The sequence below is a fragment of the Stegodyphus dumicola genome, chromosome 6, assembly GCF_044657685.1.
Source record: "Stegodyphus dumicola isolate Sdum_Otavi_A_Nest chromosome 6, ASM4465768v1".
NCBI classification, from domain to species: Eukaryota; Metazoa; Arthropoda; class Arachnida; order Araneae; family Eresidae; genus Stegodyphus; species Stegodyphus dumicola.
Window position 1 is genome coordinate 113,778,088 of NC_140773.1, and position 15,291 is coordinate 113,793,378.

At 31.2% G+C, this 15,291-nt stretch overlaps 1 protein-coding gene and 1 non-coding gene across 4 annotated transcripts in view; both read left to right on the forward strand.

Annotated features, from left to right (window-relative positions):
- The first annotated feature begins 4,139 nt into the window (after window positions 1–4,139).
- Window positions 4,140–15,291, forward strand: part of LOC118188290 (uncharacterized) — a 104,110-nt gene continuing 92,958 nt past the window's right edge. The window contains exon 1 of one of the 3 annotated variants that reach the window (XM_035358704.2): window positions 4,140–4,799. The gene's annotated coding sequence lies outside the window, so the exon portion shown is untranslated. Of the gene's footprint in view, window positions 4,800–11,739; window positions 11,763–15,291 lie in introns of those variants that run through there. The other 2 variants (XM_085818841.1, XM_035358702.2) reach the window with 2 other exon arrangements.
- Window positions 5,969–6,060, forward strand: TRNAT-UGU (transfer RNA threonine (anticodon UGU)). Its single transcript is given in 2 exon segments — window positions 5,969–6,006; window positions 6,025–6,060. It is a non-coding gene; the product is annotated as a tRNA-Thr (tRNA).

Below are 15,291 nucleotides of genomic sequence, written 5' to 3' on the forward strand. Positions count from 1 at the left end.
TCCTTGTAGAACGTAAAAGAAGTATTATAATTGCGAAAAATTTCGGGTATCATATTTCAGTGAAAATAGGCATTTTGAATACTCTCGAATTTGTTTAAACGATTTTTTCATGTGACATTTGCACGTACGGAGAGAATAACAGACTAGGGTTTCCAAAACGGATTGAAAAATACATTTAAAATGGATTCAGAAGGGATTTTTTCATGACGTCTGTACATACCTACGTAAGTATTTATCTGGCATAACTCAAAAGCGATTAGCCGTAGAACTTTGAAATTTGTATATAGTGCTAAACCATGTAGTTGTGCACCTCTCTTTTTTGTTGCAATCAACCTCACCAAGCGTATATATATATATACACACACCCACTCTCATACCCGGCTCTGGAAGCTTTGTGTTTTTATTCTTATAGGTTGGCAAATTATGCATTTTCGCTTAAAAGTGATTGAATTATGTTGTCCTTATGTTAAGGTTTTTGTGCCTTTAGTTAAAATGCATGTAGTAGTTGTAGAATTATCAACAATTTTAAAATTTAAGCGGCGCTAGGTCTAACGAGGCCATCATTTGTTTACATTTGAAACTTTTAGTACAATATTGAATTAAGTCAGTTAGTGCCTTTTTTTCTAGTGAGACCAAAAGTTAATTTCCAATTTGTGGACCGAATATTTTGTCTACCTGTCCGTTGGTCGAATTGGTTATTTTTGTGTACAAACTAATTTTAATTGCAAAAATTGTTTTCAAACTGTGTTTGGTTTTTTAATTTTTAATTTTTTTTTGTATTTTACAATTTTTAAAGAAGATATTTTGAGCGTTTATGTGTTTTTGCCTAGTCACGAAGTGTGAAATGAATTGATTAAATGAGAAATAGATTTCTAATGAATTTCCAGGAAATAAGTTTAAAATGAGGTGCAGCAAAAATTGTGTATATTAGTCTGTATAAGGAAGTTATGTGGTGTACACAGCAGATTTTTGTTCTTAATATGCTTGTTTGCTCGAGAGATTCGAAAGACTGAAGAATTTTTAAGGATCTGGATTCAAACAAATTTAAGATTCCTCCCGCCTCTAATAATAATATATTAAAGAAAAGAACAAGATATGTGCATTTTCTTGGCTATTTTGAAAGACAAAATGAGACGTAAGCTGAAGAGGCCTTAATGAGAATTTTATGTTAGCTCTGGAATTTTTGCTGAACTGTACAACTAAAAGTGCAGATATGCAGGGTAAGGCCTGAGATGCTTAATCAGGAATGAAAGATTCTTCATTGAATTGCTCTGTAGTATTAAAGACACGGGATCATTTGTCGAACAGAAAAGGAGCTCAGAAGGAGGGAAAATATTCAGATCAAGAGATGAAGGGTTGGAATGATTCAATGGTATTCGAGGGAGACTCGTCAGAAATGATTGCCGAATATTCAGAGTCAAAATAAATAAGAAAATGTGAAGGCCTGAACCAAGAATTGAGACTCATAGTGAAAAGCATTAATTGTAGTGAAATGCATACGTTCTTATGTTCAGAGATCTTAGTTTGATCGCAAATACTTTGCGAATTTTTTCCTCTACAAGCTCAATGTACCGAACACTTTCCATATTTAGCTTCAAACTTTTCTTGTCTGATTTGCTGCAAGTCCTAATTTATGTTACGCGGAAAAGAAATTATTTGAAGCCAATTCTTTGTCACGGCAATCGAAGAAGATGAATGTCAATGAAGGTAACAATGATGGTATTCCAGCAGTACCATATTACTGGAAGACAATACATAATTTTTAACATCTAATAGCATTTTTGCTTTGTACTTAGATCTAAAATATTCTAAATTGTTTCGAATTACAAGAGAGAGCAAGATTAGTTTTTGAATGAAATTTGTAGGAAGAACCTAGCGAAATATGCTTCTAAAATTTAATATTAAGTTCTCTCAGAAATAACATTTGAAATATTAGAATAACACGTTGAATACCATTTGTGAGGTTAAGAATTAAATGAAGAACAAAGTATATATGGATAAACCAGGGTTTTACACGGGTCGGTACAGACCCCTTGGGAGCCGATGAAATTTTAAAGGAATCGATGATGAACAAAGGGGTCTATAGCCGAATATATATTGGCAACTGAATGGCATAATCAAGATCTCACTGATTACAAAAAATTATTAAAAATTAATAATTAATTTTTTATTGATATAAAGCTATATCATATAATATGGGGAAAATCAGAAAAAAAATAAATATAAGGGAAAAATACAGGAAAATCATTCAATATATTTTTAAAGTCAGGAATATTTTTTTTAAATAGATGTTTTTTAAGCAATAAGTGCAGTATAAAAAAAGCAAGACTTAAGACATGTTATAAAACATAAAAATAACATATTCAATTTGCAAGTGGGAGTAGACAACAGTGTCGGATAAATTTACTCAAACTGGTTTATATTTATATTCAGGTGTCTTTTCATGATTTCATATAAATGAAAATTAAATAAAGTACGATTAGTACCCCTTACCGGAAGAATAGAACAGATGTATATATCTTATTAAAGAAAACTACATTTTGTGTATGTTAACTTTTGAAGTAAAAAATAGAACACTTTTCTCCTTTTTTTCTCTTCTTTCTTTTTTTCCCCCCTTTTTTTGGAAAATTCAAACTGAAAACAATTTTGTTAAATAAAGTTAAAATGTTTAGAAAATATTTACTCTCGAAAAATTTGTTGGAAGAAAATGAAAGTATAAAAAATATCGCAAACAATGAAAAAAGATTTACCAAATTTTTTTCCCGAGTAAAACATAAAAGTTTAAGTGCAAGCAGTCTTCAGCGTATATAAAAGACATTTTGCTCCGGGTGAGGATCGAGCACACGACCTTCAGATAAGTCTTTCGGCGAAATTATGAGACTGACGCGTTGCTACGGTAGCCTTGGTAGCCCAGTAGACCGACTACTGTGCTACCGAGGCTTGATGAGAATATCTAGAATAAAGAATGTTATCATGTGAGCCAGAGTAAGTTGCATAAATCAGTAGGTCTGTTTCGAAGGTTATTAGAATCCTCTTCAGCTGCAGGAGTGAGCTGGTAGAAACCAAAGTCTGTAGAAGACATGTTTTCTTTTATGCACCTTGCGTGAAAATACTTCCTGAAGCAGTGTTGCCTTAGCAACATTACTGGCTTCGGGCAAATAATTGTGCTGGGGCTCCTAAGACAAACATGCACCCATGCATTGATGGCCCTGATTTGAAGCTGTCGTGGTTTTCCTAACGTGTAAGGTAGATACGAACCAGTTTCCCTTAGAAAGCCCTCCACAGAGGCATAGGCAAATAGCCCTCAAGTTGCTTTGCCTTAATCGATTAACCTAACCTAAGCTTTTTTTTTATCCTGAAGATCGGAATGACTAATCCTTCATATAAAACATGCCGTCCTCTATAGGAACGCCAGTGATAAGTGTTATGGAAAATTCTTATGTATTTTCCGTGGGAGAATTGTTAAGGAAAATTCTTATGTATTTTTGTTGTATATAATTAGTTCGTATTATTTTACTGTGCATAATGTATTCTTAGTTATTATATTATTTTTTGTGTTTAATGAATTTGTATTGAGCTTATTTTAAATTAATGTTTAATATTTAATATTGTTAAACTTTACGGCAAAACTCCCTTAAGTTTGGCTGAATATGTGTTACAGTTAAAAGGGCGCGGTTGTATTTCCGTTTCTCACGCGTAGGCGTCTTTGGAGGTTAGAGGTCACTGTCCAGCTGCATTTTTCCCCTTTTTTCGCGGGGGTTGAAAACACGTGTTTTTCTCGTCCAGAGGAGAATAGTTCTAAGGGGCAGCGATATTTTGAGAGAGTTATAGGTTGGAAACATTCTTCTGTTGCGTGGGAAAGAAAGGGTCTGTCTTCTTGTAGAAAGTTCTGAATTTCTGAGAATTTCAGTGGCGATTTATGACCTTTCTTTTAATTGGCGAAAGGGAGTCCTAGTTTTCGTAAGATTGGCTAAATTTTTTAATTTTAGTGTTGTTTGAACCAATAGTAATTTTGAGGCGTTTCTTGGTGTGGGTAAACCGAGGTTTCTTAAGCCGTTGCATGGAAGGAGGGAATCTTTTTTTTTGGACTTGAAAAAATAGCGATTTGTAGAGAAGACTTTGAAGAGGTTTTTTTTTGGAGCCTTAGGGGTTTGCTACTTTGACGGCGGCCCCTACGGGGCCGGCCGCGATCAGTGAGGTGCTGAGATGGTGCGGAGGAAAACGCGGCGGTTCTGCCGTGGTCGACCGCGGTATACAGTTAAGTTTTTATCTCCGAGATTTCTGGGTACGGAGGGTGACGGCGGCAATTCTTGCGGCCTATTATTTTCAATTTCGTCGCTGAGATCTCTTTTTCCCATTTGTGGAACAGTCTGAACTGCTCGTTCGTGCTGGAGTATCTATTTTGCTTTAGAAAAGGTGGAAATATGGAAAGTCGTCATCGCCTGAGTCTTTTGTCTCCAGTTTCGACCTCTTTCTCTTATCTTCAGTGGAACTTCGAAAACGGGAAGATGATTGAGTGAAAGTGCTGCTTAACGGAGGAATTTGAAAACTTTAAACTGGAACTATGAAAAGGCTCCGGTTCCGGAAAACAACGATGAAGATTTGGATGTTATTGTTTCGGGATTTGTAATTTAGATCGGGGCAGCTCCCTGAGTCAAATTGAAAACTATGAACTATGAAAAGGCTCCGGTTCCGGAAAACAACGATGAAGATTTAGTAGTTATTGTTTCGGTGTTTTGAAATTGGATCAATGGATTTGGGCAGCTCCCTGATTCTCTAAAAGGTGGTACGCCGATTTCGTGAGTGACTTTTTATTTTGATACATAATCTTTTTAAATTTGGAAATGTTTAATACTAAAGCAAGAGTTGACATGTTAAGTAGATAAAAATTGAATATTTTTAACAATTTCTAGCTGAGAAAGTAATTTTTTATTTAATGTTTAATAGTCAGAAGTCAATTGAACTAATTGGAGGAAGTGAATCTTTGTTTTAATGTTTAAGTGCTATGTTCAATATGTTTTATTCTAAATTAGTTTTTTAAAATGAGTTTAATATTCTTGAGTTCCTGCTTAAAATGATTAAGAACTGTGACGTGTTTCCCTATGATTTTTGAGTTAATGAAATAATGTTTAAATTGAGATTGCTATGAAAAGAAAAAAACTATGAGGAACTTTAAAAGATTTTGTAGGGGTAGTCTGGCCAGCTATCTTAAGTTATAATGTGTGGGAATTTTCAATAAATGTGTTTATTATCTTTAATATTGTATGTTTTTTTTTGTGTGTATTAATTGTGGTCTACTGAAGGTCACCCATGTGATCCTAACGGAAACATGGTTTTTCAACCGAACCTGGGTAATTATATTGCGGTAGTAGAAAAATTAATTTTAGTGTTGGTGACTATACGATCGGTTTGCTGAATTTATTTTGATTGGAAGAGTAGATTTCTTAATTGTGAATTTGTATCTTTCCCCGGTGTTTTGAAGAGTTCTGTGTGGTATTTGAAATGTTAAAGGTTGAACGCTATCTCTAGATTTAGTATTGAATTTTATGTGTTTTCAGGTTGGAGATGTAAATTAGTTTTAATTTAGTGAGAGATAGCCTGTTAAAGATTTTGTTGTGGATGTGCATAATTAATCGTGATTCTACCAAAACACCGGGGAGGATGTATTTCCTTGATGTCTTTTAGATTTAAAAGTTTTGTTTATGTAAGTACAAAGTTTAGAGTAGTTAGTTTTAGTTTTTTTTTTTTTTTTTTTGTCGCGGCACCAAGCAGTCAGTGTTAAAGAGATAAAGGTTAAATGAAAAATATGTTATTTTTTTTTCGACATAACATAAGTGACCAAGAATTCATGCCCTTTCTGTAGTTTTATTATGGAGCTATCAATTTCGTTTGTATTTTACTAGGTTAACAGGTAAAGCATATGAGTGGAAACTCCATTTACATTCTTTAGTACGATGTGAAGGGTGTATCCCCAGTGGCGCAACTGGTTAGCGCGCGGTACTTGTAAGACAGTACGAGCGAGATATGCCGAGGTTGTGAGTTCGATCCTCCCCTGGGGAATTGTCATTTTACTCTATGGTGATCTATGAATAAGCGACAAAAATCAAATTTTACATTTTTATTTTTGCATTTGTCATATGTTTCTTTCTTAGTTTCTTTACCTTCTTTTATTACAGAAAAATGTGATTCCTAATTCTAAAATATCCATATTTTAGAATAAACTTAGCTTCGAATTTTATAAATGTTGACTTCTTATTTAATTCTTGTATGCCATCTTGGCAATGAATTTTTTTTTAAACAGAATTTAATTGAAATATCTTTTATGCGATGATTTATTCAAGGGAGGTTTATTTCTTTTCCTTTTTCTAATTACAGAGTTAAACGGAAATATTTGCATTAATTTTTGTTCTACCATTTCGATTGTTAATGTACGGTATTTTTATATTGTTGAAGCATATAACTAATATATCAAAGATTAAAAACTCTCGTCTTCTTTTATGAGTCATTTCAGGTTTATGTTATGTATACAGTGCTAAAAACTTTGCTTATGATTTTTACACGAAATGTTTTTTCGGAATTGTTTAAAGAAGTAAATATAAGGAATTTTCTTATGCCATTATTACACATGTTTTTAACAAATGAGAGCCTGTAGTGTTCTTATAACGAGAAAGTTTCGTCTTTTGTAAAAAAACTGAAATCTTGAAAAAGATAATTTCTAATTAAATGGATTTAGAGAGATTCATCTATTCAATACATAGGAAAAATCTTATTTCTATAGAAAGGCACCATTTTTGCAAACAGTTTGCAAAGGCAGTATGAAATAATCTAATCTTTATGTACATTTCTGAAGGTTAACAAAATGGCCTATTAGTCACAATATTTTTTTTGGTGTAATTATTTCAAAAAGCAACTTGTAGTTAAGTGATTCTCATAACGTTCGTATACATTAAAGAGGAGAAATTTTGCTATCAGTCTGGGGTGGAGTAGGATTATGTCTATTTCATTAAGCAAATATGAGCATGATATGATGATACAAGTTTGATGATACAAGATTTATTGTTACTGTAGAACTTTTAGTTTGGCTTCTTTCATATCAATATAGATTACTATATTTCTATATAGTAACAGATATCTCTTGTTATAAAAAATATAGTAATCTGTATTGATATAGCCTTGGGATGCATATATAGGTATTGAGACTCTAATTTAATACATCTTGGAAGATACTTCAAATTTTCTATGTTCAGAAAGAAATAAAAGGAAATTTCTGTGCTATAAATGCATGTATCTGAAACAGCAAATATCTAGTCGTCTGAGAAAGAGATATATTTTCTTCAACTATCCTCTTATATTTTCTTCAACTATCCTCTTATATTTTCTTCAACTATCCTCTTTTCCTTATCCTCATCAGGAAAACACTCAGTTGAAGAGCTTTAAAAGAGCTTTACTCAACTCAGTTAAAGACCTTTACTTTTGTTGCGCCCGTAGGGTAAAATGACATCGTTTGGCTGTGTTGCACTTAGACTAGTTTTTTGATAGGACTAGCGACAACAACTAAGCTTAAAATGTAAAACTCGGAAATGAGAGTATGATGATACCGCGAACTAAACTGTGCGCAGCAGGCCCGAAGATTCTGAAGAAAAATGCGCATACAGTGGTCCAGGATATATGTATTCCTGTATGCTATTAGACTAATATTGTTCTGTATTGCATACAAAGGTTTAAACTGTCCGAGCATTATTTGGATGGTTAAAAACAGAAGTCCCTTAACCTACATTTCTAGAAACACATGTTATTGAATCTTTAACGCAGTCTTCAGTTTTTGCGGAAGAACGACGCAGGTTTACTCTCTCAATGTTGATGCAAGCGGGTAATTAAATACGAATCGTTTAATTGCCTTTGAAAATTTTTAGGACAAGCGGATCTTCGGTTCCTGTTCATAGATAACTGTATCAAAGGCTCTTAAAGAATATTAAATGCTTGGAAAGCGATGTAAATGTGTATGATTAGTGGGTAATATAATTGCTTTGTAATTCAAATAAGCCTCTATGGGAGCTTCAACATCGTTTAATGCTCTTCTTTAAGTGACTGAAATTTAATTCCTAAGTTTCTGTGTGTAGTCTTATCACGATTATTGCTTAATGATTTAAAATTTATATCTCTACTCATTATGTTAACGTTTCATACTGAAAGTTGCTTCATCAATTTATTATATAATTTCCATTTTGTAGGCAGAATTTTTAAATTTGTTTTTCAAGAAGATGTTAAGGTGTTATTGCGCATGTTGCATTCATAATTCAAAACTTGAGAATTAAAATAATGCAGAAAGATGCGACAGAGGTCTGAAAATCTGAACAACATTTTTTGATAAATATCTCGAATTAAAAAAACAAGTTTAATATAAATAATTTATCTTGAAGTTATTTGTTGGCTGGATTTATTATATTAAAAATTTTCACAAAATTATCATAGAGGAAATAAATTTAACGATATTTAATTTTGATACACAAATTATGCTTTTTATATTATATTGCTTTATTAATAATACTGTCATTCATTATTTCATAAAATGAGTCGTAAGTTTCTGGCAGCTGATATCTTCGAATTTGCTTTTCTACCCCGTATTTGAATAGCAGCTTGAATTGAATATTAAAAATGGATACAAAGAATTGTTGAAATCTTTGTTGAAGAAAACGTAGAATGAATATTAGATTAGAGACATGAATGAAAAGTGGCATGAATGAAAGACAAAAACACGTGGTAATATATGTAATGTTCGTATTGCATAAAATAATGCAAGCCAGGCAAATGCACATAAGCAAATTTATATGAGCAAAAATCAGGACTGTACTTTCAAAGGTTAAATAGAAACTTCTTCCTCAACTGAGAAAATGAAAAATGTTTCATTTCACAGGAGCTGAGAAATAATTTGTTATTTAATCTTTAATAGTTTGCTCAAGTTACTCCAATTTCAATAGTTATGAATAACTGATCTAGCATTTAGTTCTTCAGCGTGCTTATTTGATATATTTGTGTTATTTATATTTATCAAAAACTCAAGAATACTGGTAATCAATGTTCTAGAGAAATATAATATGGAAAAGTTATCGTTATATCTTTTCCCGATATTTTGTAATATTTTCCAAATAGCACACACATGCCAATTTCTCTGAATTAAATCATTTGTATTAAAATAATATTTAATTATAAGTAATGAGAGAAATATAATTTAATAAATATATTGTTAAATTATTATTCATAAACAATCTAAACATTTTGTATCATTTTGTCTTCAAACTTTCGTTTCCATTTCGTATTTTTACATGTAGAGCTTTATTTTTTCTACTCAAGAAAAGATCTTTAGCCTAATCTGTTAGAAGATTTATGATAATTATATCAGTCTGTTAGAGTCTTTGAGCCATAATATGCAGCTGTCGTAAAATTAGCGCTCAGTTTTGAGGAAAATCTTGTGAAATGAATATGAAACATTTCATGTACTTTATGTTCTCTGCACTTCTGAGTGATTTTATTACCATTTTGTGCCAAGAGTTTAAACAAAGACACTATAAGGACTAAGCTATAAACGTCAGTAGCGAAAAATAGCCTGAATGTTGTAAATAATTTGCCGATTGTTCAGTTTTTCTTAAGCGAAACAACAAACGGATTCGTGTGGTGCGCTCTATTGTCTTGAACTTTAACAAAGAATAAAGAGCAAAAGTGTTCTAGATTGTAATATTTAACTCTCGATATTTTTCCCAACTGTAAACGATTGATAAAAAAATTAGGGGTATTTCGAAACTGCATAGATGAATTGAGCCAATTTGTAAAAAACTATACTAAAAATATTGCAATCCGAAAAATTAAGATTAGAATCTAACACCAGAGCTTCGTTCCAAAAATTTCCCAAAATTAAAAAAGTATATTTAAAAATTAAAAAATTAAAAATTATAATCTTATCGTGTCCATATGATCATTAAAGGATGAAGCTGTGGTCATTACAGGTTAGCTGTGAAGAATTTCCTAGAATGTATGAACCTGGTAAATCCTTGGCATAGTCTTGCATAGCCATACACAGAAAATTGTTTTCTAAAAGTTAAATCCAAAACGCAAATACTCAAATAATCAAAGAGATCACAAATTTTGTGTAAACTTCTTAATGTCTTCAAGCGAGATGAACAAATATCAAATCTGAAAGCTACAAGCAAATTCTTCTAAAAAAGTAGACAAGATAGATATGCATTTAATTCAAATAGCTTGAAAAAATATGGCACATTTGATTCTAATAGCTTGAATGTTCAAACAAATGCTTTGTTAAAAATTTAAGTTCAGTTTGCTTTATTGCTTTTATCAAAATACTTGCTGTACTATCTTTTTGTTCAGCGACATCCCTTGACCTATTAGGTCACCCGAATTTAATGCTGAGTGTACTAGAATTCTTTCTGGTAGGAATTCTCTAAAGATGTCTTTTCTAAACGTGAAGTGACTATTCAAAAATTCAGGAAAGTCATTGTTAATGAATCTGTGCTTCTACTGAGGACGTAAAAGGAAGTGACCATACTCATTACGGCAATTTCCAACATGCTGGTAACAATGATTCATGTAGATAGAGGAAATATGCTTATTCTAATTTAAAAAAAAATAAACTTGTAATTTGTGGATGATAAAAACAAACTCTGACATATTTACAATCATTTTTAATTTGTTTTGTCTGTTTTCATGTATATAGTCGATGACGATATGAAATGCCCTCACTCACCCAGCATAAGGAATATTAACTGAATCCGAAGTGTAACAGAAAGAAAAAATTTATAATATTCTCAGATATATTTTACTACCTTTTAAAAAAGGTGTTAATGCATTTTGAATCAACTTTATAAAAATTAGAAATTTTTGTTTTGCAATAAAATGCAAAACGAATATCAGCTTTAAAAAAATCGAAATATTATTTTAATTTATTTAGATAATAGTTTCTTCAGGCTAAAGTAAAATTTTAAATATCTAGAAAAATTGCAGAAAAGGGAGAATTCTAAAGTAGAGAAATTGTGACAGTAAAACGAAAAAATTCTGCGAAATTTTCTGAAAATTCATTTGGTGTTTTGTTTTATTTCCATGGTAGAAATAAAACGAAAGTAGGCAAACATGTTCAAAGACGACATATAAACGATTACGAATACCAATCGTTTTTCCTAAGAGAATGAAATACACCTTATTAGAAACTTGTTTCTTCACGTGCACTACCAGCGTAAATGTTTATCAAATTTATAAATTTAAATGTATTGTTAAAAACAATTTAAAAGGAAAAATTATCAAGGAGTACGTCTGTTGTTTGGATATCAGTTTGTTACATTCATAACTGTGAAATATCAACTAAATTTTTTTATGGTGTACACAATGGCAACAGCTCACAGCACTGGCAGATTTTCGACCCTCGAGGTAGATCGTTGTTTTGTTTCGAATCGAAGATTAGATGAGATTTTTTTTTAATACAGTCATCAGAGTTCATCTGATATGTGTTATTTGATTTCTGATTTCTTATAATGTTTAGATATTTAATTCCGAATTTTTGCAATTTTCATTTCATACAACTTAGGGATGTTATCGCTGATATGACTTAGATTAAATTTTTATTGACTTTTACTGACAATTATTTTGTTTGATCTATTCAAGGAATTCAAGAAATAAGTTGCAATTTTAAATTGTTTCATGGCAGTTTACGAAAATTATTACAACATAAAACATCTGAAGTGCAAATGATGAGCATGGTTTGTTTTATTTTTTTCTTTAGTTTTAATTTCCTTTTTAATTCGTAATACAAACCTCTTGTGTAATCTGAACTATTCTTTAAATGCTGTCGTTAATTATTAAATAATGAAGGATTTTGTATGTATGTATGTATGTTCGTACGCGTATATGTATGTTTGTTTATTCCTGGAAAAACGGCGGCATTCAATTCGACCAAATTTTCAACACATATTGCCCTACATTCGAACATGTGCACCATGAAGTATGATACAGAACGTATAAAAATGATAAATATTTTAAGGAGTCAGTATATTATGCATATGTTAACGTGCGTGCAAAGAATGATAAGTACCTCAAGGAATCAAAATATCTCTAAAATGCATACACATTTTAAAGTTGAAAGTCTTCATAAATTGTTTATGAGCGTAAAATTTTGTATACTTATTTCAATATCCTTAATAATACAGTTTCAATTTTTATTTTGCATTCCAAATACTAAAATATTTCAAATAAAATGACTTTTTTGTCATCCTCACAATATTATCATATCATCTACTGCGCGGAGCATTATGTAAACAGATTAATATTTTTAGCTCATTTTTTTTTGAAATTCAAATATAATGTTGAATTAAAATTACCTATGGGCAAAATAACAGAATTATATTTTCTATTAAAAATCTTTTAGCTTTTTACTTTTGCAATTCCAAAATCCAGAATTTTTTAAATATAATTTAAGTAATTTATTAACAAAAAAGTAAGCGAGAGATACAGTAGTTGCTGATTTTAAACTCACTTTAAGTTTATGCAGTTCAAGTTTTTTTTTTTTTTTTTTTTTTTTAAATTCTGATCAGTGGTTTCGGAGAAATCGTGCACCCAAACAAGAAAATTATAGTTACGAGAAATCTTAACTTAAAAATATAATTATCTTTAAATCCTGTCAATGTATACATTTTCGTAGCAAAATAATATAAAAATACACTCGTAAATAAAGTTTGTAAATATATGTAATTGTATATTTTAATATTATAATTATAAAGGAATAATATAATCATAATATACATATAAATGCATGATATAATCATAATACATATAATTTGGTATCGACTGATTTTCTTCTCTTGCTTGTTTACATACATTTCACAACTGAATTTTAACTCCTGCTTCGGTCACGACAGACTTAGTAATTATGTTCTGTGACTTTCAAAATTACTTCATTTTGCGTTGTCAAAATCGCCGTTTTTATCCTTCAGTTTTGCTTTTAATATATTTTCACTTTTTCACTTTAGAACTTGCATAAAGACGAAATTACTGATACTAGTGGTAGATATAGGTTACATATATGGTTTGCCTTTAGATCCTTCAATAAGGGCGAAATTATTTACATAAATATTATAAAATAACTCGGGAAAAAGCTAATATCACGCAAGAAGCTGTCAGAAAGACTGTCAGATCAGGAATGGGCACATTGTAAGAAAGATCATATTAATAAATCATAAACCTGAGTGTTTGTTTTTGACAAGTTGTGCGGAACTGTCACTTGTTGTCCATAACTATTACAGAAAATTTCACGTTCTTGCTGGCTTGGTGTGCACAAATGCCACTTGTGCGCAAGTGTCATATCTCCAGCACTCCTGGTTAGAAAGACAGCCTTCTTGTGCTTTGCTATATTCAAATAATGTAATATAACCCAACATTTTAAATTTAACATTTGTGTATAACTCTGTAAATGTATAATATTTGTTGAAACATATTGAGGCAAAGAAAAACATAAAGTTCTCTCATATGTTCTACAATAAATATGCATTCGGTCTATAAACAAAAGATAAAGCAATTAATTATACTTTTTGAATATCATGATTATCTGTGAGTCGAATTCATACAGTTTTACTATAAAGAAGTTCTTTAGTTAAAGTTAATAATTTAACTTGTGAGATTTATTTAGTTTGACTAACATACATATAAATAGTTAAAGCAAATTTCCTTTACAATTAAAGCAACTTTTCTTTCAGTCTGGTTTTCACTCACGCTTTCCTGCCAGAATGCTATAAGTTAGCACGCATGTATTGAAATTGAGGTAGAAGGAAGTGCTATTTAAGGGAAGTTTTTGGAAGGTGTTTTTAGAGAGTGTTATGCCTGCTTGAAGGCCACGTTGCTAGCAATTTTATTCTGGGGCGTTGAGTGTTTCTAGCCATTAGGTCTGTTTCCGACGGTTTCTACAATTCAGAGCCTTCCTGCGCGTTAAATTATCTTATGAGCTATTAAGGTGAAATTTATTACATTTTATTTCAAGTTAAACGTTATCCAGTTTGAGTCAAGCCAGAACTGCTAGTTATGTGTAAGCCCAAGTGGGGCCATTCTGTGCAACTATATTTGATTGAATAAAGAGTTCTTTACACTCTTTTCTCTGACTTTTTCTGTTGTACTAAAGACTTGGGGATAATTCTTTTTTATTTTTGTTTTTGTTTTGTTTGAGTTTTAGTTCTTTACACTTTAACGTCTCGGTCTTTAACCGAGACGTTAAAGTGTTTTACTCTAAATTTATCAAATTATGTTAATTGATTTTTAAAAATTAATTAACTTAATGCCTGTTTTAACTAAAAAAAATAATTTAATGCATGCATCCGAGATTTTTCATCTGTTAATTTTTCAAGAGTACTTAACCTTTTAAAAATGTCTCTTCTGTGGAACCAGTTATAAAAAGGATTTTAAAGGCGTTCTTACCATATGTCTCTGTCGCATAGTGTTTAGCACGTACCATTGTGAAGGCTTCAGATTCATTTTCCAGTGACAACACAGTTAAGCTTTTAAAAATTCTTGTTAATAAAAAAAACCTAATTGGCAACAATTCAATTATTTTTTTTATCATAACCGGAAAAACTCTATTCATCGTTTACTTTAAAATGATGTACAAGCAGAGCTGACGCTAGGCTTTTTGTTTCTTTGTGCAATGTCTAAGAGCCCTAAATTCTGCTGTTCTAAATTTTAAAAGTTTCGCCGCCTCTAAATTTTGCTGCGCAGTGCCTCTCCTCTATTCTATAAATTTCGCTGCTCCGTAATTCTGGCGTTCGGTGAGCCAACACCGGGTCTGATGCCTATCGTATGCAAAAGTACACGAGGTCTACCTTAAAAATTAAGTGAATACTTGATTCAGAGTAGCAAAATTTCCTATAGTTTTAAAACCAAATAGGGGCAAGGCTGTTTTTAAAACATTTAAATTAAAAGGAAATTTTAAAGTTTTAGCTAATTAAGAGCTAATTTTTCTCTCCAAATTTCTTATTTGATGGTATATCTTCAAATTTATAAATCGGCGGTTTAAAAACTTAATGCAGGATTAATAATCAAGATAGCAGAAATGCAAAGGCATTCCTAGAATATTCGTTAATTTTCTAGATCCTTGAAATACAGTAAAACTGTGTTTAACCAAAATAATTGCTAACCGAAATTATAAACAGAGCTAACACTGAATAAACGAATCCTTATAATCTGAATTAGTCATCTCCCTTTCCGTATGAGTGACTAAAGGGTTAAGATAGCTGAATGCTAGTAGTT